An 11,175-nucleotide genomic window follows, 5' to 3' on the forward strand; every position below is an offset into this window, starting at 1 on the left:
TCACTTAACCCTGTTTGCCTCAGTTTCTTCATCTGTAAAATGAGCTGAAGAAGAAAACAGCAAACCACTCCAGTGTCTTTGCCAAGAAAACCCCAAATGGGCTCACCAAGAATCAGACAAGACTGAAAAACAGGGTAGGGTACTTTCTTCCATTGAGTAGTCAAATCCTAGATGATCATTGGATTATAAACATTGAATTAGAAGGGAATCCGGAGGTCTTCTAATGCAGCTCCTTTATTTTAGAGATGGTGAAAATGAAGTAAGTAAAGATTAAGTGACTTAAGCTAGGTCACACAGGTAGGGGAAAGTACCTAAAAGGAGAATATGTATCTAGTGGAAGAAGATTTCAAGTTGGAAGGAACCTCAGAGGCCATCTAGTTCAATCCTCTTGTTTTATATAGTAGTTGAGGAACGCTAAGGTTCGAGGATGTAGGATGATGGCTCTACAGGTAATACTTCCAAGAGCCAGAGATCTTTCCATTTTACCACACCACCTCGCTAAATCGCAGGACACCATTGTCACAGGTAAATTTTTATGCTGGAGAAATACAGAATCCAGACAGAGCTGTCAAATTCTAACTTCCCAGTGTAGAGGCAGCTTTCAAAACACACTTCAACAGAATCCCAGTGTTGCTGTTACCGTGGAGACAGCAAGGGGAGGGGGTGGCAGAGGCTGAGATGGGGAGGGAGGTAAGGAGAGGGTATAGGAAGAGACACTGAGCCCTGTTTGACATGCAGATCAGTCCCTTTACTCTATTCTATCCAGCCCTGCTGCAATTTCTGATCACACAAGGATGGACTGGTAATGGTTTTGACAACAGCTCTGTACAAAAGGTCAGGCATCTTCTGACTATGTTTCTTGTCCTCTCCCTTGGCTTAATTGCAGGCAGGAGGGGAGATGTAGAAGCTTCCCTTTCTCTGGCACCAGAGAATGATTCCAGCATAAATGAAGGACTGATTTTAATGAAATCTGATATTGGGCTCTTCCAGTGGTGATCCCTTTACTCTATGACTATGGTTGAATGGCATTATACAACCATCATTCTCTCTCTTTGTATTTGTAAACTCACTTTAATCATGGACGTTGGGAATGAGGATTGAGGTTAGATAATGGGTCTTTTTTCTTCTCCCACTAAACCCCAGCAAAAACACTTCATTCATCCATTTGCTCATCTATTCATTCAACAAGCAATCACTGAATGTCCACTATGTGCCCAGTACTTTGCTAGGCACCATGGGGGATAAAGCCACAGCTAATCGAAACCACATCTGGGGAAAATCCACTTTGGGTATGGGAAGGGGGGACTAATGGAGGGGTGTAGGCACCATGGGAAGAGAATGTTTCTACTGCAGTCTAGTCAGAAAAGCATTGGCTATGGAGTCAGAGGACCCAGATTCAAATCCCACTTCTGAATACCACTAGTGAAGTGATCTTGGACAAGTCACTTAACTTCATAAGACCTAATTTTCTTATTTATATAAAAATGAGCTTTTGTTTTGTTTTCTAGTTCTAGATCTTTAATTTCAGATCTACAAAAGGTCCCTTGTGCCACTACAGAGTCCCAGGCCTCACCTCTTTGAGCCTGAATTAGAATAGGAGTGAGGAAGGCAGCCCTGGGAGAGAGGCACCACTTTAATAGAACCCTGGTGAGGACTGCCTGGGGAAATTAAGCCTCAAACATTTGGTGAATTGTAAGATATGCCATAGAGAGAGCAGCTTACCTTAAGGAGAGAATGCCATGTCAGTTTCCTGGGGAAAAGACTGATTTATCCGGCACTGATAACAGGTTTTTTGGGCAAATATAACAATATACAAAATAAGTTTCCTGCTCTCAAAGAATTCACCATCTAGCTATGGTCTTTATGGGTTGAACTCACTCTATGGTCCTCTGATTGGATATTTCCTTATTTTTCTTTAAAATAAATGTAAAAATATGTGGGATCTAGGCATAGGTCATTTATTCACTAAATGAACCCAGCTGTATCTATGCACAGGCTTTTTGCTTCCCTCCACCTCTAGCTGCATCATCTGTCTCAACTCTAGACTTCCATGATCTCAGAACTATACCATGTACTTGGAAATGCAAGTCGCTAGGAACACAGTCCTCTACTCATTTTTATTCTTTTGTTAAGAAATAAGAGGAGGCTTAAATGTAGGTCTCCCAAGGCAACTGGAACATGAATTAACTTAGTACCGCCTACTCTTGGTAATCTCTGCCATCGGCATCACAAGGGCTTCTATACAAGGATAATGTAATAAAAAAGATCACCCTGGGGCATGGTTATAATCTGCTTTATAATTTGAGAGCTTCATTTTTTAAAGTGAATTTAGCTCTAAATGGGTTGACTGTTGTGGCAACTGAGATCTTCAGTTTGGGAATGGATTAAGGAATCCATCTCTCTCTCTCTCCATGCCTCTTTATCTCTGCCTGAAAGAACTTCATGGAGAGGGAGAAAAATTGAGTTTTGCTCCAGATGTTCAACACCTATATCTTATCATCTGTTGGCAGTTCTAATGATAGAGATATTGTTATAATTGGCCTTTAGAGACCCTCGGAATCCCCTCCAAAAGATCAGCAGCTGTCAGGTTATCCTAACTCTGGTTGTAGTGTTTGATTGATAGAAGGGTATACATCCTACATTGATGTTTTATTTTAAATGATGTTGCAATCCTTATTCTTGACTTTCAATTAAATCCAAATTCCTATCTTTGTGTTAAAGAATCCCTTCCTTAAATGTTTCAGAGAATTGAACTAATGTCCTCTTTTTTTCTTTTAAAACTTTTTTTTTCCTTGATTTTTGTTGGTCAGTATCTAAATACTAATCACTTTTCATTACCCAGTTCAAATGCCATTTCTTTTTTAAATCTTTCTCTGACCAACCCAGTCCTAAGTGGTCTCTAATTGCTCTGAATGTTTAGTATTTGTCTTAGACACCTAATTAGACATTTATCATAAATTATTTAATTAATCTGAAGCACGGGGAATCTCACCCTTCAAAGACTCTGGCTCTGTGCTCATGTAGTGAACACAAAGAAGAGAGTTTAGATTTCTCTCCCTGGTTTCTTATGTCTCTACCCAAGAGTAAAATTCTGAAGAATACTGTAATCTATCCATCCATCAATAAGCATCTATTAAGATTCTGGAATATGACAAGCACTCTACTTAGAGTTGGTGATGCAAATAAAAAAGATTGAAACAATCTCTACTCTAAAGCTTAGACATAGCGCAAGGGTAGAGTCTTCCCAAAATATGGACAGCAGGATTCCTTCAAAAGCGATATTCTGTTAAAAAAAATACCTAATAGGTATAGGCCAGCAGTTTATTTCCTCTCCACAAAATGTTTAAAGTGAATATTAACAAATACAAAATCATAAAGCAATAATTTATTCCATTCATTATACTTTCCCAGGAGATGAAGAAAGCTTTCTAGGCTTCTTTCTTTTCACCTAAGACTTTGCTGAGAAATTAACTAGGTTGAAATCTCCTGCCCAATCAGTCAAGGGATTGCTTTTATTTAACAGAATAATCTGTGAGTTGAATCAGAAGCAGTACTGTTGTAAAAAAAATTACCTTCCACTGTACTGCTAACACCCAACTCTAAAATTCTCTACCCTTGAGATTCTTCATAAAGTTGGGGAAGTCCAGTTTTTAGAAGTCTAGTCAAAGACCTGTGTTCAGGGAAGCAATTCAAAGGTGGCAAAAGACATTCAAGGACCAAGGCTCACTCCAGAGATTGCATGTCCCAGAGGGTGCATTGCCCTTCTCATGTGCTTGTGGTCCTTGTTGCTCATGGACGGAGGAGGAAGAGGAGGGAAATATCCTTTCCCCATCCCCACTCTACTTCCTGGAAGTCCAAGGAAGAGAAAGCATTAAAGGAGTCACTAAGGGAAGGACCCAAAAGAACAAGAGGGTAGAATCATTTCCCCCTCTCTGATAGACCACCCAAGAAGGAGGTTCTTCAAGACTCAATGACTGAGCATTCTAAAGTCACAGTAATTCGTAGGGATCAATCAGGAGCTTTCCTCTCATATGTGGGTGAGGGGCATTTGATAAGTGCTTATTATGCCACAGACAGGCCAGCAACATGCATTTATTAAGGATTTTCATGTATCAGATGCTGTGTTAAGTCTGGGGATATAAAGAGAAAGATAAACAGTCTCTGCTCTCAATGAGCTTATGTTCTAATGGGGAAAGAGAACACATAAAAGGGAGCTGAAAAGAGAATAGGTTGGAAAGCTAAGTTTCTAATGAATAGAGTACAAGTTCATGTTAAGCACTGAATCTGACATAGTGCTTTCTGCATAGGAAGCAGCTAAAAATAGCTATGGATTGAAGGGGTATTTCCAAATACATTGTCATTTTAACTTTAAACCTCAAGTTCACAATTCTTTATGTTAAAATGGCCTGAAGGTAATTTAGTTGTCCCTTTCCCCATTATTACCCTATGCTTTCCAGATCTTTTTTTTTTACCCCCTTAAGTCAACAGAACATGATTCCAGAAAATGATTTGAGGGAATATATGACCCAAATCAAGAAAAGTGTCATGAATTCAATGGTTAGCTTGAGGCACATTTTGAACCCCTCACTCCTCAAAAAATAATTTCATTATATTTTATACAATTAAGATCATAAAATCATCTTTCAAATCCATTTTTGTAATAATTCTTCAAAATTCATAAAGGTGTTCTCTGTCCTCTCCTCCCGCTCTGATGGGCACTAGTTTTTGTCTTTCCTACATGCATAAAATCACAGGCAGACTGTCACTATTACGATGACAGAAAAATTTCGAAGGTAATACTTGACTTTTATTCCTAGACCAATCATTCCAGAGTTTATCAAGAACTTGCTATATGCTAAGAATTGTGCTAAGAATTCAGATTATAAGGACAGACAAAACCAGTCTTTGCCCTCAAAGACAGAATGCAGAGACTCTGCTCTCTAATGGGAGAGAAAACATAAATAAATATGTGCACACACGATACAATTAAAATAGATAGATTATAAACTTAGACTTAACTGGTTATGGCAAGGATGGGTGTGTGAGTGAGTGCAGGAAAGGTCTCTGGCACAATATGGTGTTTGACTATGACATGACCTCTTACCCATGCCTTTTTTTGTGGATGTTAATAGGTGTCCATGATTTGGGTGAAAGTTCAACTCAATGCATTCATAGCTCCCTTTCTCAGATGATAGATTTAGATCTTTAAGAGACCATAGATAACCCAACCTTTTATAGTTGAGAAAATGGAAGCATAGAAATGTGACTTATCCAATATCACGTAGGTAGTTCCAGGAGAACTTGGACCCAAAACAAGGTCCTCTGTTTCCAAAGCTACCTGTCCATTCCTCTCTATCATGATGTGCCATTAAATTCTTGGATTTCTTGATTCAAGTAAAATATGCTTGCTATCTAAAGTCTAAATTCCTTGAGGGCGGGGGCTAACTCTTGCTATTTCTTTGTAATTGATCTATGTTCCCCTCTACCCCAAATACACACATATACACGTACATATCCTCCCTCCCCCCCCCTCTCTCTTTCTCTCTCTTCCCCCCCAGCTCTCTCTTTCATTTCCTACCTTCCTCCTTCCCCCGCCCCCACCTCTCTCTCACACACAGAGAAACCCAGTTGTTTCTAGCTGATTATGTGGGGGATACTGAGTGTTGTTGCCTAGGTGCCCAAACAAAACATATGTGATGCATTATTTTTTACAAAAGACTCTCTCTTCTCCTCTCCTCTTCTTTTCTAACCTCTCCTTTCCATTCTCTCTCTTTCTCTCTCTTTCCCTCCCTCCCTCCCCCCATCCCTCTGTCCTCCTCTTCTCTCTTCTCCTCTTGTTCTCCGAACTAAGTGGGGACAAGTTTTGGTTGAGGAAAATTGCTCACAATCAGGACCTTTTGTTCTTGGAGACTGAGAGAAGAGTACTACAGGAAGATTAAGGATTTCTCACTTATCATCTCTTTCTCTTTTTAAAAGAAACGGAGATTGTAGACAATATCCAACAACACTAGCCACAATCACATAGTTGGCATACCACTAGGCAGCACAGTGAAATGAAAACAACAGTGAACTTAGAATCACAGGGTTGAAATCAAGGACCTTCTCCTTTGAACAATTTACTGAATTTCTCTGGGCCTCAATTTTTTTATCTGTAAACTGAAGCCATGACCAGATGACCTCTAAGGTCCTTTCTAACTTGAGATTAATTATCTATGATCAGTCCTTTCCATTTTGTGCCAGGCACTATCCCAGGTGATCAAACTACAAAGATAAAGTCACCAAACTATATTTTAAAGTTCTTGCCTTCAAGGGGCTTACATCCTACTGGAGGTAAATGCAATATTTACACAGAAAACTAAAGGCTCCACAACCAGAGGAGGAGATTTGGAAAGCTGTCCCAAATGTGACAGTGCTTGAGTTGGGCATTGAAGGAAGTCAAGGGTATGAAGAAACAGCATTGATAAGGAAGTGGTAAAAAGTAGAATCACAAAATTTGAAAATTGGAAGGGGCTTCTGAGGTGGTTATGAGTAGTGTTTTTTTTTCGCTATGCTTTTGAGAGAGAAAGGAGATTTAGACCTTTTGATTTCAGCAGTGGAAGGAATTCCCAGTACCAAAACTCCTACTATGGATATAGATCAGCAATTCTTCTGTAACTTGCAGACTCGTAGCGTCACACAGCCAATACGTATCGGAAAAAGTATTTGAACCTGGCTCTCAATGACTCTAAGACTATCTCACTATCTACTGTCTCACTTAGGAATATCAGTAGATTTTTAAAATCTACACAGTCTTCAATGTCTATTATATAGACCCAGAAGCTTCTGGGTATCAAGCAGCCCCCTACCTCCAACCCAAAACAAGCAATTTCTCGTAATCTAGGACAAAGATCCCATTGTGAAAATATAATCAGTTGATAGCAACTACCCTCCATACTTTTTTTTGCTACCATTACAGGACTTTGCTGGCCAGGATGCTGTCTTAAGAAGCAATATCTCATTCCCCCTCAGGAGCCAAGGGACAGAGAGTGCCTTACCAGCATTTTCACAAAGCAGTCCCAGCTAGAACAAAGACACACACTTGCTAACAATATAAATCAAATAAAGGTAATGGGAGAGGAATGTGCAGCCTAGAAGGTTAAAAGCAATTAGTAAATAACAAAGATGGCACCAGAACTGTGAAGCTCACTTTTTGGCTCAGTCTTATAATAGCGGCAGCAGAGGCTTAGTCATGCTTTCAGTGAGAGATATTTATAGGCGAGAGCATGCAGCCAAGAAGTTACTTGTGCGGTTGGTGTGCTGGCATTTTCTTTGTTTGGGGAAGCAGAAAGAGGGAGGAGATCTTAAAAGAACTTATGACCATTTTGTTTATGATTTATGTATTGATGAGGACCTAAGGAAGAGAAGGAACTAGGTCCCACTGATCTCAACCTGAAAATCCTTGGGAGGTAATGCTTGTAAATTTCGTTTTTCTTCTGGATTCCTTACCTGTTGAATGAGAGAGTTGGATTAGACGAACTCTAATGTCCCTTCAAAATTCATGAATCTATGCTTAAATAAAATGAGGTGTACATCTTATTTCATTAGTACAGGGATTCCTAGGTGAGGATGCTCTACCAGTATAAGTCAGTACCTTCTCTGCAAGTTATGTCAGATTCTCATGACCCTATGGATCACATTGCCCATGGCGTTTTCTTGGCAAAGATACTACAGTGGTTCACCATTTCCTTCTCCTGTGGATTAAGGTAAACGGGGGTTAAATGACTTGCCTAAGGTAACACAACTAGTAAGTGTCTGAAGCTAGATTTGAACTCAGGTCATCCTGACTCCAACGCTTTAACCTAGCTATTTAAGAGACTATTTAATAGGGACTTTAATAATGAAATTTAATCTCTCCCAATTTTACCATTCCACCTTTCCCTTTGCTTTCCAGCTCCTAACACTGTCCTTTTCCTCCTTGTGACCTCAATTGTTTACCAAGCTTTGACATTTACCCTGACTGCCCTCTACTTCCTTCTCACTCTCAATTCCTTGATGAATCAGTTTGGCTACGTATTAACCTCTGTCCATGAATTCTTTGCCACAATTTTGTTACCCAGTTGTCTCAGTCATGTCTGACTTTTTGTGACCCCACTTGGAGTTTTCTTGGCAAAGATGATGGAGTGGTTTTCCATTTCCTTCTCCAGTTCATTTTCAGATGAGGAACCGAGGCAGAGTTAAGTGACTTGTGCTGGGTCACACAGCTAGTAAGTGTCTGAGGCCAAATTTGAACTCAAGAAAATGAGCCTTCATGACCTCAGGCCTCACACCGTAGCCACTATACCACCTAGCTGCCCCAATTCCTCCTTGTCTCATATTTTTTCCTATTCACATGTTGCTGAATGGAGTAGAAAAAGGCCATGGGACTATATTGACTGGGTCCACTGTATTATATAATCCCACCTGGGCTTTTTACTGCAGAAAGAAATCCTTTTCCCCTCCCCAATCAGTTTGCTAACCCATCAAATGCAATTATTCCAATGTTTTTCATCTTGGGGCAGCTAGGTGGCACAGTGAGTAGAGCACCTGCCCTGGAGTCAAGAGGACCTGAGTTCAAATCCGGCCTCAGACACTTGACACACTTACTAGCTGTGCGACCTTGGGCAAGTCGCTTAACCCCAATTGACCTCCTGAAAAAAAAAGTTTTTCATCTTTCTTCAAGCAGTCTCTTCCTCTACCTTCTCAGCTTGTACTTGGACTCATTCTTCACTGAAAAAAAAATTCCTTCATAGTCTCTTCTCCTTTACTCCTCATCTTATAACATTCAGATGTCTTCCCTGATTATCTACCCCATCTTCATCCACCGTTAAGAGGCAGCCCTTCTCTAACAAGGCAAATCTCTACAGGCATCCTTGATTTCAACCCATTCTGTCTTCTCCAGCAGATTTCCCTTTCTAGCATCCCTATTCCCTCTAACTTTCAATCTCTCCCTGAAACTGATTCTAAACATGTTGTCTATAAATATGTCCATATTTGCCCAATCCTAAAACAAACAAAATTTCACTTGACACAACATTGCTGCTAACTAAATATCTCATTCCCCTTGTGGCTAAACTAGTTGTGAAAGCCATCTAAGATTGTTTCCTTCTCTTCTTACCCTTCCATGTCTTCTAGATCCTCTTCAATCTGTCTTCCAACCTCATCATTCAAATGAAACTAAAAAGAAATATACATATAAGTGGTCTCTGCTGGTACGAATGTCCTACCTGAGTCCAGGGACATATTCACTCTTATCATCCTACCCCAGTGCACAGCACAGCCCTGACACAAATTAAGTACTTGAACAATGCTATTACCTGATTGACCAACCAGAGAGCACAGAGACATTAAATCGCTTGCCTAAGGTCATATCCAATATGCATCAGAGACAGGATTTGAATCCAATTTTCCTGGGTTGTTTAATATCATTAGCATTATTAGTAGCAGTAATCATGATAATAGTGATGGTAACAGTGATGATGGGATGGTGACATTATAAATGTTAGTAGCTATTGTTAAATACAAAGCAATTTGGGGGATCACCTCCAAAATGAAGATCGTAACACCTGTCTGATGCAGTTATTTTTTTATAAAGATCAGCATCTTTTAAACAAAGTAGGCCAGGAGCCATCCAGAGCAGTGTGAGTCAGCTGGCAGGCAGGTACAGAAGGCTGAGGACCCCCCAGTCTTGAGCAGCTATATCAAACCCCAGGGCTCCACCTCCATATAAGACTGAACCCCCTTTTATTTTCCTCCTCTACCAGGGGAATTCCCTGGGGATTACCCAGGCTACCCCTAGCCAGGCTTTGGGCACCCAGTTGTATATCCTCAGCCTATGTCTCCCATCCATCCAATGCTTGTGAACTTTGACAGAAGTAAAGAATGTGGGGAGAGAAGATTGAAGGGAATGACCGGTTTGGGCTGGAGAGTGGGAAGACAGCCAGAAGGTTTACACCATCATCTCAATCCAGTTTCTCACCACAGTTGTGCTGTTTTCACCTTTGTAGATCCTATTCTCACCCTCGTGAGGAATAACCTGGCTATCTACTTTGCTTCCTCTGCTGTCTTCCTCAGTGCATACTGACCCTTGTCTGCTGAGACAGACCCAGGCACTGCTTCCCATGGAACATCATCTTCTTGACATTCTTTCCGCTAGCAAGGGTAAAGCCAGCATAACCACTGTAGGTAACATGAAAGCAATCATCTTGTCCAAGATTATCACTACCATTGTCACCATGACTGCCACCATTTTCTGCTTCCAGGCCAAGGTAGACTTGACTTCACATGCAGGGCTCTCCTTTGTGTTTGAGATTGTGCTGATAGTGACGGGAATTATCACAGCTATCATGCCAGCTTTCTGATATGGCTATTGGCTCCATATCTTGTATGTTGTCCTTGTTTTTACCTTCTGTTTGATATATGATATGCAGCTGGTCCTAGGGAACAGGAAGCACACCATCAGCCCAAAGGGATTTATTACAGCCACTCTACAAATCTACATGGATGTCATCTGCATCTTCACCCTTGTCTTGTAGCTTCTGGGAAATCCCTTCTTCCCCACAATCCTTCTTTCCTTTCTTTCTTTCTGGGTTGGCCAGTTATTGTCATGTTCCTTTTCTCACAGTAACTTTCCTAGGAAAGGTTTTACTTGTTACTTATGACACCTGGGGATACAGTCCTCTCTGGGATTTGTCCATACGGAGGGATATGTTAAACTGGAGAAGAAAGTGAGCAACCTGTCTCTTCTGGCTCATCCAAGGCTGAACCCAGGGTTTCTCCTTTTTTTTTGTCTTGTTACTGCTCCATCAGTGGTGTATGATGGGATCATTCTGTTTCAGTAACTAAAGGGAAACAAGGAGCCATGATGGCTGCCGTCTATAATGCCCTCTTCTCTGGCATTTCCCTACGTGATTGGAGAATGGGGTCAGTACCTACCCTCACTCCTGCATTACGCTTCCAAATCTCATCCTCTTCTCAGTTCTTACATTGCCCCCAACCAACCAATACTCCTTCCCCTGCAACCTTTTTACAGACGTTATTCAGAGAGGTCTTATGTTGTTTATTGTGGGTGGTGAACAATACATACCAGTGCCCAGACTTGGTGCACCTATCACAACCCTGCCCTCTTCCTGAGGCCATAGGGTAAACCTCAGTTTCTAT

At 40.8% G+C, this 11,175-nt stretch overlaps 1 pseudogene; it reads left to right on the forward strand.

Moving 5' to 3' along the window:
• The first annotated feature begins 437 nt into the window (after positions 1 to 437).
• On the forward strand, positions 438 to 10,676 carry LOC118854962 (annotated as a pseudogene).
• Positions 10,677 to 11,175: the final 499 nt, after the last annotated feature.

Source organism: Trichosurus vulpecula, chromosome 6 (genome assembly GCF_011100635.1).
Source record: "Trichosurus vulpecula isolate mTriVul1 chromosome 6, mTriVul1.pri, whole genome shotgun sequence".
NCBI classification, from domain to species: Eukaryota; Metazoa; Chordata; class Mammalia; order Diprotodontia; family Phalangeridae; genus Trichosurus; species Trichosurus vulpecula.